Below are 21,052 nucleotides of genomic sequence, written 5' to 3'. Positions count from 1 at the left end.
CAGGTTGAGTGGGGAAGGGCTAGGAGATGTGGAAGTTGCCAGGAGAGGGGCAGTGAGACCACAGGTCACACTAATGGAAAGTAAGTCTGTAGTAGCCTGGGTGTATATTCTGCTGCATTCTCTCTTAGTATTCCTAACAACATTCACAACACACAGAGAGATCACTGGTGTTCATAAGGTACATGATTTCAAGAAGATCACAAATGAAGAAAAACCACAAATGCTCAGAATGCAAAGAGGTCAATTCTGTACTGTGTTATTTTTTTTCTTCCAATAATGTTACCAACTTAATTTGTCGGTTGTGGGGCTTGAATTCTAGGCCTGGGTACTGTCTCTGAGCTCTTCATCTCAAGGGTACCACCCTTCCCTTGAGTCACAGCGCCACTTCTGATTTTCTAGTGGTTAATTGGAGATAAGAGTGTCATGGAGTTCAGTGCCCAGACTGGCTTTGAACCACTATCCTCAGACCTCAGCCTCCTCAATTGCTAGGATTACAGTCGTGAGCCACAGTGCCCAGCAATAATTCTTTTAAAGTCCTGTAGAAATAAATTTCCTCATTGTTTTATGCACACATGGCAAGTTGACAGTGAGTTCCCTCAAACTTGCCAATCTCAATGTCCCCTTTACTTTTTATTAAGTAAGTGGATGCAAAGGATTCCCTAAGACCTTACAGATTTTTTCTGTACTAGTGAATATTATCTAAAGAATGACCTTGTAATGAAATATAAGTTTGGGGAAGTTGTTAAACAATGTGATAGATTGACACTACTTAAATGGTCCAAAACTTAATGAAGGAGAATATGCATATAACAGGAAGAAATGAGAGGGCCAATTAATACAAAATTTAGACATTTAGAGATGTCTCATGTATGTGAATTATGCACAAAAAAGTAACAACAAACCAATAAACACACTGTAGTATAAATAAATTGTGTTACTGGAGGTAGCAAAGACTAATAGTAAAATAAGAGATGTGTGTTGTGTTTCACCAGCCCTACCCTTACTTCAATGCTGTCGATGTGTTTCTTAACATAGTATGAGCCACACTGCAGATTACTCTATGCCTTTCTACCTTCCAGATGAGGCATAATTTCATTTCTCTCTTCATCATCTCAATGAAAACACATACCAGTAGCCACTAATAAGTCAGTTTGCTATCAGCCCATGTTTCAGGTAATCCAGTATTGTCATTCCTGTAACCTCTTCTTTAGGAGGCTTTACAGTATCTTTGAAAAGGCCTGTATCTGAAATAAGGTTACATAACCTTCTTCTTAGTCTCTTCTCAATCAATCCTTCTGGAACTTTGAAAAATAATCTTCCTGGTCATAAACCAATTTGTTTAGCTAAGTTTCACTGACAGATTAGTTTTTTTAAGATATCACTCATTATAACTTTTTTTTTCACCTTATATGGAGGGAGGAGAATAAAGAAAATAAGCAAACAATATGAATGACCCTTTGTTTAATGATATTAACTTTTGATTATTTTATAAAATATTGATAGCAAAATCTTACAGAAAATACTGGCTTTCATATGCAAGTTTTCAAAAGTCTTCCTACAAGTTACTTTGGGAGCTATATGCGAGCATCTAAGGAATTAACTTGATGCATTCTAGAGCCTGTGGTTTGGTCATACAATTATAGATTAATTTACCCAGAATCTACACTATTTGGCAAAACAGAAATGCACAAATACACTGTTTCTTTGCCAATGATAAGAATAAGCAATGTTCACGTGCAAGGATCTAAGTAAATTAAGGTACATTTGCAAGGTTCAATAAGAGGGTAAAATCTAGAAACTTTACATGCAAAATGTTTGAGTTTTGCCAAATACATATTATAGAAGTATTTAAATTAGATCTAGTATTGATGAGAGGTTTATGAAAATCCAAGCCTTTATTGAAATAATAAAATCTTGTTCACACCACTGAAGTGATATAATTTTCCCACACTTCATAGAGCATAATTTGTTTTTGCCAATAAAAGACTGAATTTTTCCTTTATTAGATAAATAATTAAGAGAATTTTAAACTATTATATTGAGATATTGGGCTTAATGATATTTTCTTTGTCTCTGATGCTGTTTTTGTCTTTCTCTCTGTCTCTGTCTCTGTCTGTCTGACCGTCTGTCTGTCTCTCTCTCTCTCTCTCTCTCTCTCTCTCTCTCTCTCTCTCTCTCTCTCTCTCTCTCTCTCACAAACACACACACACACACACACACAAAAGAGTTGAAATCTCCCTTTCATTCCCTGTCAATAGACTCTCTCTTTCAGTTGAAAGACATAGCATAAGTCATATGGAGAAGAGACAACTTGTCCACCATTAACATTTTCTCAGAAAGACAATTGCATAGGATTATTTCTTTTTTCTTTTTTTGAACACTTTTTTCATATATTTTTATTATAATTAATAGAAGGGTTACATGATATTTGCCAGATAGAAGGTGCATTAATTCACATACATTGATACCCTTTCACATGTCTTGGTCCCCATTTCCCTCCCCCAACCCCCACCCCTCATCTTGTTTTCCCACCTTCCCTATCAAATTTCAAATAACAAAATACAAATATATCCGATATATCAGGTAACAAAGTGAGATACTGTAACAATATGAGATAACCAAGGGACAGCAAAAGAGATGAGAGATAACATAGTACCTTAAGGACAACAATCATTCATTATATGCCTTTCCTTTCTATATACTAGAGGTCCTTTCATTTAGCGTCATACTATATGGCCTTATGTATCAAGGTTTTGCTCTATTGCAAATCTCAGCTAGGAGAGCCAAAGGTTTCTACTGATGATGACAAATGAGGGAAACCATTAAGCCTAAGTTATTTGAGTCTGGCTTACTTCACTTAATATGATTTTTTCTAAGACTTTCCATTTCCTAACAGATGGGGAGATGTCGTTCTTTCTGACAGCAGCATAGAATTCCCTTGTGTATAAATACCACATCTTGTTGATCCACTCATCAACTGAGGGACATCTAGGTTGGTTCCATATCTTTGCTATGGTAAATAGTGCTGCAATGAACATTGTTGTGCTAGTGGATTTAGTATGTCCTTGTTTCTGGACAATTGGGTAAATGCCTAGTAGTAGAATTGCTGGGTCATAGGGGCGCTCTATGTTTAGCCTTTTGAGGCACTGCCATACTGCTTTCCATAGTGGTTGAACAAGTTTGTACTCCCACCAACAGTGTAGTAGGGATCCCTCCTGGCCACATCCCCTCCAGCATCTGTTGTTATTAGTTTTCTTGATCCTGGCCATTCTAACTGGAGTGAGGTGGAATCTTAGAATTGTTTTGACTTGCATTTCTTTTATGACCAGAGATGTTGAGCATTTCTTCATGTGTCTATAGGCCATTTTTGTTTCTTCTTCAGAGAAGACTCTCTTTAAAAATCTTTGGCCAATCTTTTAATGGGATGGTTGGATTCACAGCTCAATTCTATAAGGTCTTCAAAGCAGAGTTCAAACCAATACTCCTCAAGTTCTTCAACGAACTTGAAAATGAAGGTTCTTTACCAAACTCATTCTATGAAACCAGTATAGCTCTCATCCCCAAACCAGACAGAGATTCATCAAAGAAAGAGAACAATAGACCTATTTCTTTGATGAACATCAATGCAATACTTCTCAACAAAATACTGGCCAACCGTCTACAACAACTCATCAAAAAAATATACACTATGATCAAACTGGATTCATCAGAGGGAGGCAAAGCTGGTTCAACATACGCAAATCAATTAATATAATTCAACACATCAACAGGAGCAAGGACAAAATTCACATGATTGTCTCAATAGATGCAGAAAAGGCATTTGACAAGATCCAACACCCCTTTATGCTAAAAGTTCTGGAGCAACTAGGAATCCATGGAACATTCCTCAATGTAATAAAGGCTGTGTATGATAAACACACAGCTAGTATTACACTTAATGGCGAAAGCTAAAGCCATTCCCTCTAAAATCAGGAATGAGACAAGGATGCCCACTTCTCCACTCCTCTTTAACATAGTATTCGAATTCTCAGCCAGTGCAATAAGGCAAAAAGCAAGCATAAAGGTGATCCAAATAGGGAAAGAGGAAGTAAAACTTTCCCTCTTTGCAGATGACATAATTCTGTATTTAAAGAACCCTATAGACTCCACTCCCAAGCTGCTTGAGCTGATTCAAAACATTGGCAAGGTAGCAGGGTATAAAATTAACCCTCAAAAATCAACTGCCTTCCTCTATGCCAAGAGTGAGAGGAATGAGGCAACAATCAGGAAAGCAACTCCTTTTGCAATAGCCTCAAAGAAAAAAAAGTACCTAGGAATTAACTTAACTAAGAATGTAAAGGACCTTTTTGATGAAAACTTTAAAACCCTGAAAAAGGAAATTAAAGCAGAAATGAGGAAATGGAAAAACCTCCCATGCTCCTGGATTGGAAGAATCAACATCGTGAAAATGACAATCTTGCCAAGGGCTCTCTACAAATTCAACACAATACCCATCAATATCCCAATGTCATTCTTTAAAGAAATAGAAGAGGCAATCCAAAATTTCATATGGAATAATAAAAGACCCCGTAGAGCAAAAACACTTCTTAGCAGAAAGAACAGCACAGGAGGAATTTCAATACCAAACTTTAGACTCTATTACAGATCTATAATTATCAAAACATCTTGGTACTGGCACAGGAACAGGCCTGAAGAACAATGGAATAGAACTGCGGACCCAGATATTAAACCACAGACCTATGGCCACCTTTGACAAGGGAGCCAAAAAACTAGAATGGAAGAAAGACAGCCTCTTCAACAAGTGGTGCTGGTAGAACTGGTTAAGCACCTGCAGAAAACTAAAGTTGGATCCTTCTTTGTCACTCTGCACTAGAATTAACCCCAAATGGATCAATGACCTTGAGGTAAAAGCTGACACACTGAAAACTTTACAGGAAGGAATAGGAGACACACTAGGCCTCCTTGGCACAGGTCAAAACTTTCTTAATAAGGACCAAGAATCACAACAAATCAGAGAAAGGCTGGATAAGTGGGACTGCATTAAACTGCAGAGCTTTTGTATGGCAAAGGACATAGCTAGTAAATTAATTAGGAAGCCTACAGAGTGGGAGAAGATCTTCACCAACCAAACAACGGACAAAGGCCTCATAACTAAAATATATCAACAGCTCAAAAAATTGAATCACTCCAAAACTAATCTCCAAAGGATTATTTCTTTTAAAGTTACTGTTCACGCATGGCGTCTAAGGCTTATTCTTAAAATCTCAGCTACTCAAGAGGCTGAGACCTAGAGATGTGAAATAAGGTCATTCAGTCATCCATGTCTAAGGAGTTTGTCTATGAGCCTTGGAAACATTGCTAAAACTTCAAGGTCCAGCCTATTTATTCTCAATCCTCATACTCATGTAATTACATAATTCATAAATGCACTTTCCACTTTCTTTCTTCTCTAAACTTAAAGTCTTAAAACTTCATCTGTTTATGATTTGGGTGGTAGAAAAAAAACAACTGCATCTGATTAACATTATTTCATGGCTCCTTTAAACTACATGCTGTTCTGGAATACTATTTTCGAACAGAGTGAACTGTCACTGAAAATCAAGTCTTTCCAATTTTTGCTTTCTTTTAAAGTGGTTTTATTTTAAATTGTAATTATAAAGGTCATGTACAGAGGGTTTCTGTTTCCTGTCAGGTAATGAGTACATTCTTTTTGGACAATGTCACCTGCCTTTCCTTTCTCAGTTTTTTCCCTCTGGTCCCCACACACATGATATAGAGTTCATTTTCAACATTGTTTCTAGTGAGTACCATTGCTGCATTTGTTCAGCCTATGTCCCTTCCAATTTTCACTTTCCAACCACCAACTCAGCACCTCTCAAGACCCACAATGTCCAAATAAGCATTTCACTGTTGGTAATGGAGGGTTAGAAATGAAAGATGCCATTTTTTTAAATGTTTAACAAGAGTCTTGTGCTTGACATCTATAATGAAATGTGAACTACTGATCATGAATTCATACCATCTTTTCTTCAAGCAAGAAGACAAAAATGTTCCAAATAATTAATTCTAAACCTTTTTGAAATAAATATCATGGAATGACTGTCAAGTACAGCCTGAAATGATTTCTCCATCTTTATTATTTAGTAAAAATCTGTATTAACTATCATTATGATGTTCACCTGTCATCACTGAGATTATCTGTCATGATCACACAGTGATGATTGATTAGGAGTACCAGAGAATAGTTTCTTTTAGTTTAGTCTAAAAGTCTCAGAGAGACTGTCTTCACAATGTAATTGAGCCATTTTCTATATTCTGTTAACCTTCTTTAGAGCAGATATTCTACAAAAATGGTTGATTCCTGATTTTAAAATGGACATGAAAAGAATTGAGGGAAACACTTGGTAAACTGGGGAATTTAATCCATCTCTATTAAATGTTTAATAATTTCATTTTTCTACACTATTTGGCAAAACAGAAATGTACACCCATACTTGTTTCTTTGCCAACAATAGCTTATGCAATGTTCACTTGCAAGATCTGTAGTGCCCCTAACATGTGCCTGACATTTGGATTTTTTCCAAGGACACAAAGAAATGTGTGATAGCACAGCTCGAGCAATGAGTCTGATGTGGTAAATGTGTTCCCATAGCACTTGGAACAGTTTCCCTAGCCACTGGCCAGGTCTGAGACCTTTTCATAGACCTCTGACTGACTAATTCCTAGCTTTTACAGTAATGTGCTTCCAAAGTTCAGGTGAAAAACTGCCTGCACCAGCAGCACAAGAGGAAAATTCTCCAAACTATGGGTTCTCAGTTTCCCAGTTCAGCACTTTCTGACTTAGTTATGTCAGAGAGAAAATTCTTCTTTCTCTATACAGAAACAAAAGCAAAAGCAAAAAAAAAACCCTATCAATCAAATCTAGAAAATAGCCATGCTTATCTATTTTTCTAGAGATAGGAAATAGTGAACTTCAGTGGGAAAGAAGTCATAACTTTTGCTATTCTAGAGCACCTTAGCATAGCTATGGTTGAAAGCAATTGGAAATTTCCACATAGCTAGTAAAAATTTTGACTCTTCCCAACACAAAGGAAACAATATGTATCTGAGGTAACAAATATGCCACTTAACTTGACCTTACCATCCTTTCATTGCATACAACTAATGTATTGACACAATGTCTACAAAAATATGTGCAATTACTATATTCTAATTTAAAGTATTTTGCAAAGCATCTTTATTCAATCTTAACAACCTTGTCCTAGATAACTAAAAGAGAAGGGCTGTGTCTTAAATATCTTTTCCTTCTAATTCCTGGTATGTCAATTCACTTCATATAAACTCCAATGGATTGTATTAAACTAAAATGCAAAATAAAAAATCCTACTTGCCATAGAAAAAATAATAAATAGATCATTTATTCATAGATAAAATACGAAAAACATTTGAAAGCTTAGAGGGTCCCATAATAGCTCTACCTACAGGCTTGTTGGCAGTACATAGAGATTGCATCTTTTATAGCTATTTTAACTGTCAGCATTATCTGTGAATACACTGGTTGTAGAGTCTATATTACTGTTCTGATTTACACTTCTCAATGATTCTTCATTTCCCATAAGATGAAGAAGAACATGTTTTCTGTGGTGTGCCTGGCTTTCATGCCCTGGTTCTAGGCTTATTGACCATCTTCCGTTCTTCATGATCCTTTCCTAGTCTTTTTCTCCCTAGTCCATTGCACGGGCATGTAAATCCATACTGCTCTCCTGATGCTTCACCAGGAGTCCTTTATGTATGCTTTTTGATTGCTCGAACTCTTTTGTGCATTCTTAAATATCTGGTAAACAATAGTTAATGAAGTCTTTCCTGATTCTTTTTTACCCTTGCCTTTTCTCTGCAACTATATTTTATGTAGCTTTCTGTAGAAAACCTTTTATAATTATTGGGTTTACTGTTTTACATATCTATCCCTTAAAGACCAAAACATACATGAACATAGCTTGCTTCAACTCCTCCTTCCAACAAAAGTGTAAACACGAATATTTGTGTGGTCAGGGTAGCAAAAAAGACAATATGGAATATTAAAAGTTATTAATCTAGATGATGTCTGTAGATTTGAAGTTTTCAAAGGAAACAGTTACAATGAATGTTTCATCTCTGTATAAACTTCTAGAGTACAGAAATCATCTCATACTTATTGTTCCGTTTCCTGTTACCTACTTTTCAAATAAAGGAGTTGAGGAATGACTAATAACTTCATACATTTTAGTGCCTTTGCAAGAACGGACTGGTACTTACACTCAGTTTGTCATGATCTCCCTGGGGACTTGCTTGCTTGGCAGGGACTATATCATTTGACCATGCCTGCAGTCTGATATTTTGCTGTTAGAGATGCAGTTTTAATAGCTTTTCTGTCTGGGTTGACTTCAGCGACAAGCCTCTGATCCCAGCTTCCTGAGTAGGTAGGACTACAGCTATGAGCCATAAGCACCTGACAAAACTGAACTATCCCCTATCTCAGTGATTCACTTTTACCTAGTGGATAGGTCAAATTCCAGCTGAGCTTGGCAGCTAAGATCTGTTTTCATATTATTACTTATGTAATAAACTGGGCTTTATCAGCTGCTGAAATTTTGTGTTTCTAAAAGGTAGGAAACTGACAGAAAATACATTCCCTGTGTTCTCCCCTATACTTTTCAATTGTTTATGTGTTGGGTTATGGAAAAAAAGAGATTTTTGTACAACCTTACAAGTATGTCAGTCTATCCATTTAAAATTTCAGTTTCCAGACAGTAAAATGCTTATGATTACTTATGATACTTCCAATTTTATCCAGATACTTGAACTTTCTAATAATCATTTATGACAAAAAATGTCTACCAGTAGCCTATTAATTTTTTTCTAGCTCTTTCTTTCTTGATTTGAGTAATAGTTGACTCTTGCTTAAAGTACTTGAGGTGCATCTTTTGGTAGTTGTGCCTGGGCTAAGGAATAATATCATCCCTTTGTAAACTGGAGACATCCACATTTTAAATGAGCTTCTACTCCTACTTAAATGTTTACTTGTGAGTATATTATTGGGGTAAATGGGCATTCCCCCCACTCTGGATCCTTTTCTGAAAATCTTTTTGCCTTTCTGTGACCTGATTCCTTGTACTTGCTTTTCAGTATAATAAATCCCTCTTTGCTTTGATGACACCTTTAAACCAAAGAAAGTAGTATTTGGGTTACATAAAATATCAGGAAAAAACATCCACTGCTTGAGATGCCAGAAAGGACTTGATTCTTTTTCAAAGGCTAAAGGAAAAATCAATTTTTGTCTTTATGCTGTAAAAAGAAAAGACATACTCTTAGATGTGAACAAATCCATTCTGGGTTTGACGAAGCCTTGGGGCAGTCACCAAATAAAACAGTTAGATTAATTTACAGCAGCAGTGATATGTTTGTTTTTTTTAAAGCTTGCTGTTTAAGAGAATAAATGGAATAGCTAGGTTTCTGAGTAAGCAGACTCTGTGCTGACAATGAGATATGTAGCTTTTAAGGGGAGCCACCATGAAAAATGACTTGCCTCAGGACTCGGTCAGGGCCAGCTTAATTTAAGTTTTCCTTTCCCACTTGACTAGTCATTAAACTCAGGAAAGTATTTGGAATTGGATCTGAGAAAAAGACATTCTAGCTAACATCATAAAGGTAGTTATTTAAAGAGATGCTTAAAGAAACTACTTTCCCTTTTGGTTCCAAAAGGATAGGAAACCAAGTCTGCTCTGTGATGCTTGAAAAATGCCCTGTCTTTTTCTGTGTGGCTTCAGAATCACTTGTTTTAAGTACGGCATATTTTATAGCCATCACACCACCTCAACTGCCTCATAGAGCACAGAGAGGACTACAGCCTTTCTATTCACTGGAGCATTATTAAATGGTCCCCTGAATAGCAATTTACTAAAAGAGTAGTTCTGTGGTGGTCCATCCTGCATACATTTTTCTTGACAGTCCCTCTACCAGTAATATAAACAGCTGAATTCTAGTTTAGAGAAATAACCTTTGTGTTTCCCATAAAACAGAAAGTAATTTGTGTAGGATATTTGAGAGCAGTGAATGAACATTTTAGAATGGTAGTCACATTTGCATTATTTTTGTCAGGCTCATGCAACAAAGCATTGGGAATTTGTTTTAGTTTTCCTATTCTATCAAACTAAAGCATTCCACATATATATCCAAACACTCTCAGCCCTCAAGTCCCAATCCCATGCCAATTCCTTGTTGCCAAGGCTCCTAGAACAACTGGGCATGAGCACACTTTAAGTTCTGTGGATTATAAACTAGGTGCTAACAGAACTGTCTCACTCGCCTTGTGTTCCCAGAGAACAGTATACTATTTCAACTTCAAAAGGAAGGTACTGTAGAAGATGAATGATAAAAACAAAATTAATGTGTTAAAGCTAATATTTTAAAAACAAGTCATTATATTTTAGATAATCCCTAAAAGTAAATAAAAGTAACACAAGTACAGTTCATAAGTGCCCTTTTTTGGACTTCTGTAGATTCTGACAAGATTATGTTAACTGCCATTTGGTGATTTAAAAATATACCATGTCAAGCCAATATTACACTATATATGTCACCAAAAGTCCTATCACTTTGCCGATCTTTCTATATACTCCAATAATCTATAAATCTGACTCACATACTACATTATTGAGAAATAATATTTACTTCATACTTACAGAATATTAGTGATATGAGAAGATTGTCAGCTTTAAGAGCTCACTATTGTCTGTTGTATATTTATATTACCCAGTACTTGAGATTTCTTTTTTTTTGCATCAGTAATCCAGTTTAAATACAAAATGTTTACTTCACTTTAAGTGGCTGTTCAAGTAGGCACAGCTACTTATAAACTATCATGTATGTTCTTTTCCTTTCAGTTTCCTTACATCTGTTTCATATCAAACATAAAATAATTATTCTACAACAGGAGACTGCACTTTCATAATTTATATTGAGTTTAAAGTTGAAACAACAAAGTTCAAATAAATCAGTGAAGATCTTAGTCTTGATCTTTATGTCAACCTCATTTAAAATAAGATGTGAGAAAAGTTTCACATTCATTAATAATGTTTTCCTCATTATTACTATCTGTGAGGATCTGGAGATTCACAGAAAGCATATTCTGTCAGGTTCTGTGGTAGCTCACACCTGTAATCCTATCTAATCAGGAGGCTGAGATCTGAGGATGGCAGTTCAAAGCAAACCCGGGCAGAAAAGTCTCCATAAAACTCTTACCAGAAACCAGAAGTCACACAGTGGCTCAAAGTGGTAGAATGCTAGACTTGAACACAAAGAGAATCAGGGACAGTGCCAGGCCACCCCCACCAAAAAAACGCATTTTCCACATCTCAAATGTAAGTGGATATGTCATTCTTCCTCTCAACCATCTAAAGAATTAAAGAGATAAATTCCAAAGCCATTATTTCTCCTTATATATTATAGCAGTTATGTGACTATCCTCCATAGCGTCCATACTCTAGACCAATCAACACAGCCACCCAGAGGACCTATGGATTTCCATGCACAGTCTACCATATTGTGTTGGATATAGGTCAGACTTCCACATTGGAAAACAAGGAAGCTATGGTGTCGGCTGTATGACAGTATTTTCTAAGGGAACAGATTTACTGCCGAGACAGGATAAGGGCTCCATGTCCAACTTGTGCCAGGAATCTGATACAAGATATAATACAGTGGGAAAAAACAATAAAAATTAAACTTGAGGCCCAGCTTAGCCAGTGATGTACCTCATTGAATCCCTCAACAATTTTCATACTCAGGCCCTTATCATACTGGGTCATATTATATAAGTTCAAATGAAGTGCCACCAACCTTTAGTGCAAATGTGAAAGCTTCATGTGTGCATAATGTTAACCATTGTAACCTAGGTGCTGTGTTGGGTAGTTTAAGATAATATTTTAGTCCTGTAGCCAATTTACATGCAATGAATGCTGACGGTTGTATTTCTACAAGCTATAGTATTTCTTAATGGTGACAGAGAAGTCATAAATGTTGATAGATTAAATAGACAAATACACGCTGTGATTTCAAGAACAGGAAAAATCCTACATTTACCATCAATCATTTTTTATCTGACTAATATGATGTTTCTATTAGTAGAAAATGAGTTTTGGAATTAGAGGCTTAATTTCTTTAAAATGTTTGCATTATATCCTTAAAAAAGCAATCTCACTTTGGTGCAAACTAGGGGGGAAAAATGTTTATGGGAAAGAAGGAGAAAACACAGACAAGAATCCAAAACATCTATTGAGACAATCATGTGATTTTTGTCCTTGCTCCTGTTGATGTGTTGAATTATATTAATTGATTTGCGTATGTTGAACCAGCTTTGCCTCCCCGTGATGAATCCAGTTTGATCATAGTGTATAATTTTTTTGATGAGTTGTTGTAGAGGGTTGGCCAGTATTTTGTTGAGAAGTTTTGCATCGATGTTCATCAAAGATATAGGTCTACAGTTCTCTTTCTTTGATGAGAGATAACATAGTTTCCTTATCCTGGAGGTCCTTACATTTAGTGTCATACTATTTGGCCTTATGTATCTAGGTTCTGCTCTATTGTAAATCTCTGCTAGGAGAGCCCAAGGTTTCTACTGATTATTGCAAATGAAGGAAACCATTGAGCCTACATTCCTTGGAGTCTGACTTACTTCACTTAATATTTTGTCTAAGTCTTTCCATTTCCTTACAAATGGGTGATGTCGTTCTTTCTGACAGCAGCATAGAATTCCATTGTGCATAAATACCAAATCTTTTTGATCCACTCATCAACTGAGGGACATCTGGGTTGGTTCCACATCTTTGCTATGGTAAATAGTGCTGCAATGAACATTGTTGTGCTAGTGGATTTAGTATGTCCTTGTTTCTGGACAATTGGGAATTGCTGGGTCATAGGGGAGCTGTATGTTTAGTCTTTTGAGGAACTGCCATACTGCTTTCCATAGTGGTTGAATGAGTTTGCACTCCCACCAACAGTGTAGTAGTGATCCCTCCTGGCCACATCCCCTTCAGCACCTATTGTTATTAGATTTCTTGATCTTGGCCATTCTAGCTGGAGTGAGGTGGAATCTTAGAGTTGTTTGATTTGCATTTCTTTTATGACCAGAGATGTTGAGCATTTCTTCATGTGTCTATAGGCCATTTTTATTTCTTCTTCAGAGAAGACTCTCTTTAAGTCTTTGGCCCATCTTTTAATGGGATGGTTGTTACTTTGGAGATTAGTTTTGGAGTGATTCAAATTTTTGAGCTGTTGATATATTTTAGATATGAGGCATATGTCTGTTGTATGGTTAGTGAAGATCTTCTCTCACTCTGTAGGCTTCCTAATTAATTTACTAGCTATGCCCTTTGCCATACAGAAGCTCTGCAGTTTAATGCAGTCCCACTTATCCAGCCTTTCTCTGATTTGTTGTGTTTCTTGCTCCTTATTAAGAAAGTTTTGACCTGTGCCAAAGAGGCCTAATGTATCTCCTATTTCTTTTTTTTTGCATTTTTATTGTAATTAGTAAAAGGGTTACATGATATTTGCCAGATAGAAGGTGCATTAATTCACATACTCCTATTTCTTCTTGTAAAGTTTTTAATGTGTTGGCTTTTACCTTGAGGTCTTTGATCCATTTGGAGTTAATTCTAGTGCAGAGTGACAAAGAAGAATCCAATTTTAGTTTTCTGCAGGTGCTTAACCAGTTCTGCCAGCACCACTTGTTGAAGAGGCTGTCTTTCTTCTATTCTATTTTTTTGGCTTCCTTATCAAAGATTAGGTGGCCATAGGACTGTGAGTTAATATCTGGGTCCTCAGTTCTATTCCATTGGTCTTCAGGCCTGTTCTTGTGCCAGTATCAAGTTTTTTTGATTATTATAGCTCTGTAATAGACTCTAAAGTTTGGTATTGAAATTTCTCCTGCGCTGTTCTTTCTGCTAAGAAGTAGAATACACTTTCTTTTACAGGCACTTTTATGTCTTTATTTCATTCTTCAGTTGGGTAACACTTTTCTTTGTAAGTCAGAATGAATTTCAATTTACAATTCATGCCTGAGAATTATTATCAGTGTAAATTAATTTGACAAAATCTTTCATTCTTATAGCTCTATATGTGCACAAAATGTACTTTGATCAAATGTACAACCTCAGTTAATTTTTCGGATCTTCTTTGTCATTCCACTTTGTAAAGTCTTCAGTGGGTTTCACTGTACTATTTTCTGATAGATTGATAGATTATAGATAGATAGTTAGACATTCTGTACATGAGAACAAACATACAATATTTGTTTTTATACCTGTCTTTTCTCACTCAACATCATGATTATAAGTTCCATCCATTTTACTATAAAGATGGCTTTCTGATTCCAAATAATTTTCCAATAAAAGAAAAATTACTGTACCAGCAGCTAATTTTGGCTATGGTACCTAAATTCCCACGACTGATAATAGTGTTACCCTTGTCTGCTTTCAGGAACTGCCTCACATACAAACTGACTTCCAGCAGAAAGGATAGTCCTGGACTCTGGTTGACTTCCAGTCTGAAATAACAGCTGCCCAGAGGACCAAGTCCTGTGTAGAAATATTCTTCCTCCACCTGAAGGGTTTACCTTTCAGTGGTTCCTATAAAAGCCAAGTTTGTAAACTGTCTTTTATTTCTGTTACCACCAGGAAATGTCATTAATGTAGCTCTAAGAAATAAAATTTCAAAAAGAAACTACTTGGAAATTTCTGACATACCAAATCATCAATTTGAATTAAAAGGAGTGATTTTTTAAATTCCATTTCAAACCTGACCCATTTAAAAAGCCGTGCACAATCAATTCACTATGGAAAAGCAGAAACAGTTTTGACCTTTCAAGGTTAGAACCCAATCCCTAACAATTAAATGTCTGCAGATATTTCTTTTCAATATAATGAAAAAAATCGGTATTCAAAATCATTTCTTTTGTACAATAAATTATCATATTTAATACATTTTAAATGTGTCCAAAACCTCTATATTATTTTTCATATATTCATTTTTTTCTTCTTTGACATTTGCATATAAATGATTGTCATTTACATGCTCTGTGAAATAAAGTAAATAATATAATTAGAAATAATCCACAGGTGCATGGCTTAGATACTTAATAGTGTTTTCTATTGTTCAATGGAGTTATCTGCACCCTTGAATTTGTTTAGAATTCATGGCCTTTTCTCAGAATTCTGTCCTCTTTTATGTAACTGAAAAACATAGCAATTCCTGGAAGCTTTTCAAGAATACTATTGTGTATTTTACTGGGAAACGTGAACTCTAGAGTGCTTAGTGAAAAACAAAAACAAAGGGAATGACATATTCTCTAAACTACATGAAAGCTAGAACAGCAGGAAGTTTTTGTACCAAACAGAAGAGTAAATAAATACAAATATTAAACTAACAACATCTGCTCACATAATAGAGCCAAAGTAGAACAGAGAGAGAAGCACTTCAAATTTGAAGATTTAGACCTTTCCCCTCCCAGAATCTGTTCACTTTTGCACACCCTACTCTCACAATCTCATGTATCAAGAGTGACCTGAAATTCCACCTTCTCCATGAAAACATTCCAGCTAACTTAATTTTTCTCTCCCCAAACTTGCTGATGGTTCTTTCACTATTAGCATCTTTCATCAGGGGACTTAATCTTCTAGTGCCTTGATGTTGTGATTCTACTTCTATTTAATTGCTTTATGGGCTTACCAGGGTCATTTTGTCCGCTATACATTATACATGATACATTTCTGGCAGCCACAGATGACTCCTAACATTTCTTTCATGTCTCTCCCAATGCTGAACACAAGGCAGACACATTAGACAGGGTCTCTCGCCTGTTACAACAGAACCATCCTGTTGCCATGGTGACTTAGTGCCTGCAAATCTGATGAGATCTGCAGCTGCAACACTGATATCCCTGAGTGAACCTCTTCAGTCAGATGAGCAGTGACTTAGACCATTCTCACAGCGATCCACCATAAACAGGTCCTCAAAGTCCAGCTGATGATGAAAGTGCATCACAGCTCATTGGACACAGGTACCATCCACTTAAAAGCAGTCCACTAGGCTGGTTTACACCAATGGTTTGCCGGCTCTAAATAACTCATCTCCCATTAGCTTCCTCCTTCATAAATTGGAGATTAAAAGCACTGATAGTAGTAGGGTTTCAGTGGCTCATACCTATTATCCTATCCACTCTGAAGGCTGAGATTTGAGGATGGTGGCTCAAAGACAGACTGGGCAGGAAAAGCCATGAGACAAATCTCCAGTTAACCATCAGAAAGACAGAAGTGGTGCTGTGGCTCAAAGTGGTAGAGTGCTAGTCTTGAACAAAAAAATAAAAAGTTCAGAAACAGCATCCAGGCCCTGAGTTCAAGTCCATGACCGATCCTACTATACTAATACTAATAATAATACTGATAGGGAATAATCATTCAACACTCACTATATGGAAAAACTCATAAATTCTTTATGTGTTTCCACTCATTGAATCCTCATGCTCACTTTACAAAGAAGGCCCAATTATTGTTCCCACTGTACATACGTGGACACTGAAACAGAGACTAGGCAGCTTTCACAAAGCTCCACAATTGGTAACTCATATTTAGGTGGACTTTCTGTCATCTCTCATAGAGTTATCTTATAATTTCAGAGATAAACAACACACTTAAACTATTTAAATGTTTTCAATGTATTTGGAGTTAAATGTATTTACAATTAAATATTGAATTTAAATACTGAATTCTAAAATGTGTTTGGTGCATATGTTGGTTATTCAAAAGCTGAGATCTGAGGACTTCAGTTCCAAGTCAGCCTGAGCAAGAAATTCTATGAGAGGGCCCAGGATTGTAGAGTAGTGGTAGAGTGCTTGCCTAGCACACACAAAGCCCTGGGTTCAATTCCTTGGTGGCCAGGTGCTGTGGCTCAAGTAGCAGAGCTCTAGCCTTAAGCAAAAAGTGTCCACGGACAGTGCCAACATCCTGACTTCAAGCCCCAGAACTGGGGAAATACAAGAAATCCCATGAGACTCTTATCCCTAACTGACCACCCAAAAAACCAGAAGTGGAGCTGTGGCTCAAGTGGAAAAGTCCTAGCTTTAAGCAAATGGCTCAGGAACAGCAACTCACACCCCAAGTTCAAGCCCCAGGACTGGCACACACATGCATGTACATACATGGAAACACACACACACATACACACACACATACACACATTTTTAACACATAGTAAATGCTCAATAACCATATTTCATGATTTCAGTTTCAAAACTCATTGCTAATTTTGACCAAAATTATCCAAATAACCTAGTATATGCCAATACAATGTCTCTGTCCAAAGGAAAGCTTAAAATTTCATGAGAAGGAGGCACAAGAGGCCATGTTCCCGATAGCATTGATTTGGCTTTTGGGCACTAGATAGTGACACATTAACAGGTACCCAGAATAATAATGTGCATGGGAATCCTGTGTAAGCCATGCTTAGAACATTATACTAGCAACACCTTGAATGAGTATCACATTCCTGGGCTACTATAATGGATATACAAAGCATGACTGAGGAAGCTACAGGAAGCAATGAAGTCCATTATGGGACAAGAGCTCAGAGAAGTCTCAGAGAAGGCTGAGTTGGCATTGAAAAAAATGAAGAATGAAGATATTAATAATTTACTTGGAAATCCATCTTCCTTCAGTTAAAAGAACAATGACACAAATCAGAAGAACTAATCGTATTAATAATTTACCAGTCCCCACCATGCTCTCTTGGCAGCTCAAATGTCTATACATTAATAATTAAATTTCCTTAAAACCACAGCACTATGATGCATGAGAAAAGTGAATATCATTCAAATCATCGCTATTTTATTTATTCCTTTTTGCATTTTTGCTTCTACATAGAGATTAACTGCTACTTTTGGTTAGTGCACATTTTGTTACTTTCCAGAAATTACATAATTGATACATATGTTTATGTGTTTATTCATTCGTGTCTTTATTTGTGGAACATGTCATTTAAACTCAGTACTTGAAATGTCTCTTCCTGAAAGCTTTTTGATGTGTTGCTAGGTATTTTTTACTCTAAAATCCCAAAGTCCTTTTTTCTAGTCCACTAATGGTAGTGATCATTCAAAGGAAGACTTCCAGAATCAAAAGATGTATAAAGAAGGTATTATAGACATTTGGAATGTGGACTAGGATTCTGACTGAAAAGTTTTGAGAATTCTGAGAATCAATTTAAAAGTATGTTGATATAATATGTTTGTGTGATAGAATAAATTTTTGCTCAATTAATAAATTATAAGGAAGATATTTCAGAATCAATATGTCTTACATAAAGAGGAATGGCAGTATCAAAACTTATCTACAACCTTTAAGCATACAGGATGAATAAAAAGATATTCCAGTGATATTGTCACATAATTGCCAAAGGGGTGCCATTTTGAACCAGAATGAATGTTTAGCAAATTGGAGGGCACTGATAGTAGCTAGCATGGTTTTGGGGGAGCTAACATACAGAACCAAGTTGCAGTTGCTTAGCAAACAACTGGGAAGAGAAAAAGCCACAAGAGCAAGAGTGAGCCCTTGCTCTGAAATCTGACTAGACCAACAGAGAAATGCTGATGAAGAAGCTTGTATTTGGATGGGAAAGATGAGAAATGAGCAACCTTCACTGAAAGGTTGGAAGGGAAGTTAGTAGTAGTTTTAGCTCCTTAGGAGTCTATGGGTTCTCCATAAGATTTAGTTGTGAAGCTTGGAAGGAAAGGAAGTGGTGATAAAAGGATATAAAGCAGACAACTAATGAGTCTTACTCAAGAGACCAAGGTCTAGAAGAATGAAAGGAAAGATTTTCCACCTTTAGAATGCAAAGGGCCACAGTGTCATTGATACCCCGTCATCTTGGGCTGGCAAATCTAGGGTAGTGACTTCCTGCTGTGAGGTTGTCATTCTGATGGTTGTGTCAGACAACTACGGAGAGGGTATGACCATTTCCACAAGAACTGTTAGAAAAAGGAAGGCTTAAATAGGTGACTAGCTGGCTGGCTGCAGCTATATGCTTACACAGCAGCTTAGAATCCACACAATCAGGTACCAAACTTGAAGAGCCAAGGCAAAGCCAAAACACCTATATATTTTAAAGATTGGCAACGATTCTTCCATAGAATGAGGGGAAAGAAGCTCTGGCCCAAACCAGAAAAGTCTCTCTGTTTCTGTCTCTCTGTCTCTCTGTCCCTCCCCGCCCTCCTCATTAAACAACCAAATCAAAAGTTTGAATTAAGTGATAACAAAAAAAAACTTTTTGTAGTTCTAAACTTGAATTAACCTTGATTAATTATGCCACATGTTTTCCTTGAGTAGCTTAATCCTGGAAAGTAGGTTTTCCCACAGACTTAAATCTTTATTCCATCCTTATGTGTAATATGTTGACCATGATTTTCAACTGCCCAAGCACAAACCCTAACAGCAATAACAACTGATGGAACACTCGAGCTACTAGGAATCATGTTTTTCCAAAAATATTTGCCTTCCCTATAGTGTTTATTAGTCAGGACCTATGCCTTCATCTGCAGCATAAATGAAAACTAACCAAATATAAAATATTTATAAATGACTCAAGCAGAACAAAAGAAGTTAATCCAAGTTTTCCAAATATGGTAAGAGACAACATATACTCGTTTGACATTATATATTCACCACTCACATAACAAATACACAATATTTAATGATCTGTTAACCAACCTTAAGCACTCTTAACTGAGGCAAGATACCAGCAGGATACCAGCTATTTTTAGAATCTAAATTGCAATTGACTTCTCATACTATTGTTAATCAACATAACCAGAAGAAATTTCCTGAGCAGCATTTTAGCAGTGAACAATAAACAAATCAATTACACTTAGAAATATCCCAATAAACCCCAATTGTACAATTATTATACACTAAGAAATTTTAATTATTAAAATGCTTTATGCTTTCAGAAATTGTAACCACACAATTTAACTGCTGCATTTTACTGTCAACTTTTCAAGCTGGATTAAAACAAGGTTGTTGTTTTCATTGTTGCAGATTGCTATGAAATTTATTTGTTTTAGAGAAATTGCTTTTAAAGCAAAATCAATTGCAACAGCAGCCAAACACATGCATAAATTCATTGTGTACTTTTTTCAAATGTTATTCCTCTTATAACTAAGTCTAAAAATAATACTTTATTAATCTCTTTAATACTTTTGCTAATGAAATTAATTATTAATTTGACCTTAGATGAAATAAATATACAACCAAGTCAGATACAACAACAATATGAGATTAATCATAAGAGCAAATCAAGAGGAGAGAAATAACATAGTACATTAAGAACCACAATAACACTGATTGACCTATTCAAAATAACAACTTTAGGTTTTAACTATTTTCTCTATTGTTTTTAATTACATTGATTTCTGAGGGTTTTTTGTTGTTGTTTTTTTCCTTCAGTCTGTTCGCTTTGGCTTTAGTTCGCCCTCTTTTCTCTAGTTGCTTCAGTTAATGCCTACTGAAGATAATTATTCTTTCTTTACAAGCATTTAATGCCCCAAAGCTTATATGTGGTTACCAAAATATTTTAAATTACAAATGTGGTTTGCATTTGTGGTTGGGATTTTATTCATTCATTCATTGCTGCTCTCAGAAGCATAACACACTAGCAAAATGTTTCTTTTTCAACACATCAATAAAACTTTAATAGCCCATAGGGTCACTGAACTAAGGAAATCTCAAGACACGCAGAAGCAAGCAGCCATAGCCTTGGGTGGTTTAGGTTTCTCTACTTCCAATTATGGAAAAAATTTGGGAAGCATTTTGAATTGGCACTTACTGAAATGAGAGGTTGTGGTTTGGGGAGTTCCCTGTCTACTGGAAGACTAACTAGGCTTTCTTCATGCCATATGAGCCATAGAATGGAGGGAAGAGAATGCTCTCTCACTTTCTGGTTTCCTCGATCCCTTGGTTTCAATCAGGGTTTG

General features: G+C 36.2%; 1 protein-coding gene across 1 annotated transcript in view; it reads right to left on the bottom strand.

Moving 5' to 3' along the window:
* Positions 1–21,052, bottom strand: part of Ccdc141 (coiled-coil domain containing 141) — a 162,874-nt gene that overhangs the window by 129,610 nt on the left and 12,212 nt on the right. The window lies entirely within an intron of this gene.

The sequence above is a fragment of the Megascapheus bottae genome, chromosome 12, assembly GCF_031878675.1.
Source record: "Megascapheus bottae isolate mThoBot1 chromosome 12, mThoBot2.hap1, whole genome shotgun sequence".
Taxonomy (NCBI): domain Eukaryota; kingdom Metazoa; phylum Chordata; class Mammalia; order Rodentia; family Geomyidae; genus Megascapheus; species Megascapheus bottae.
The sequence above is the reverse complement of the archived record's forward strand: the minus strand, read 5'-3'. Positions and strand labels throughout refer to the sequence as shown.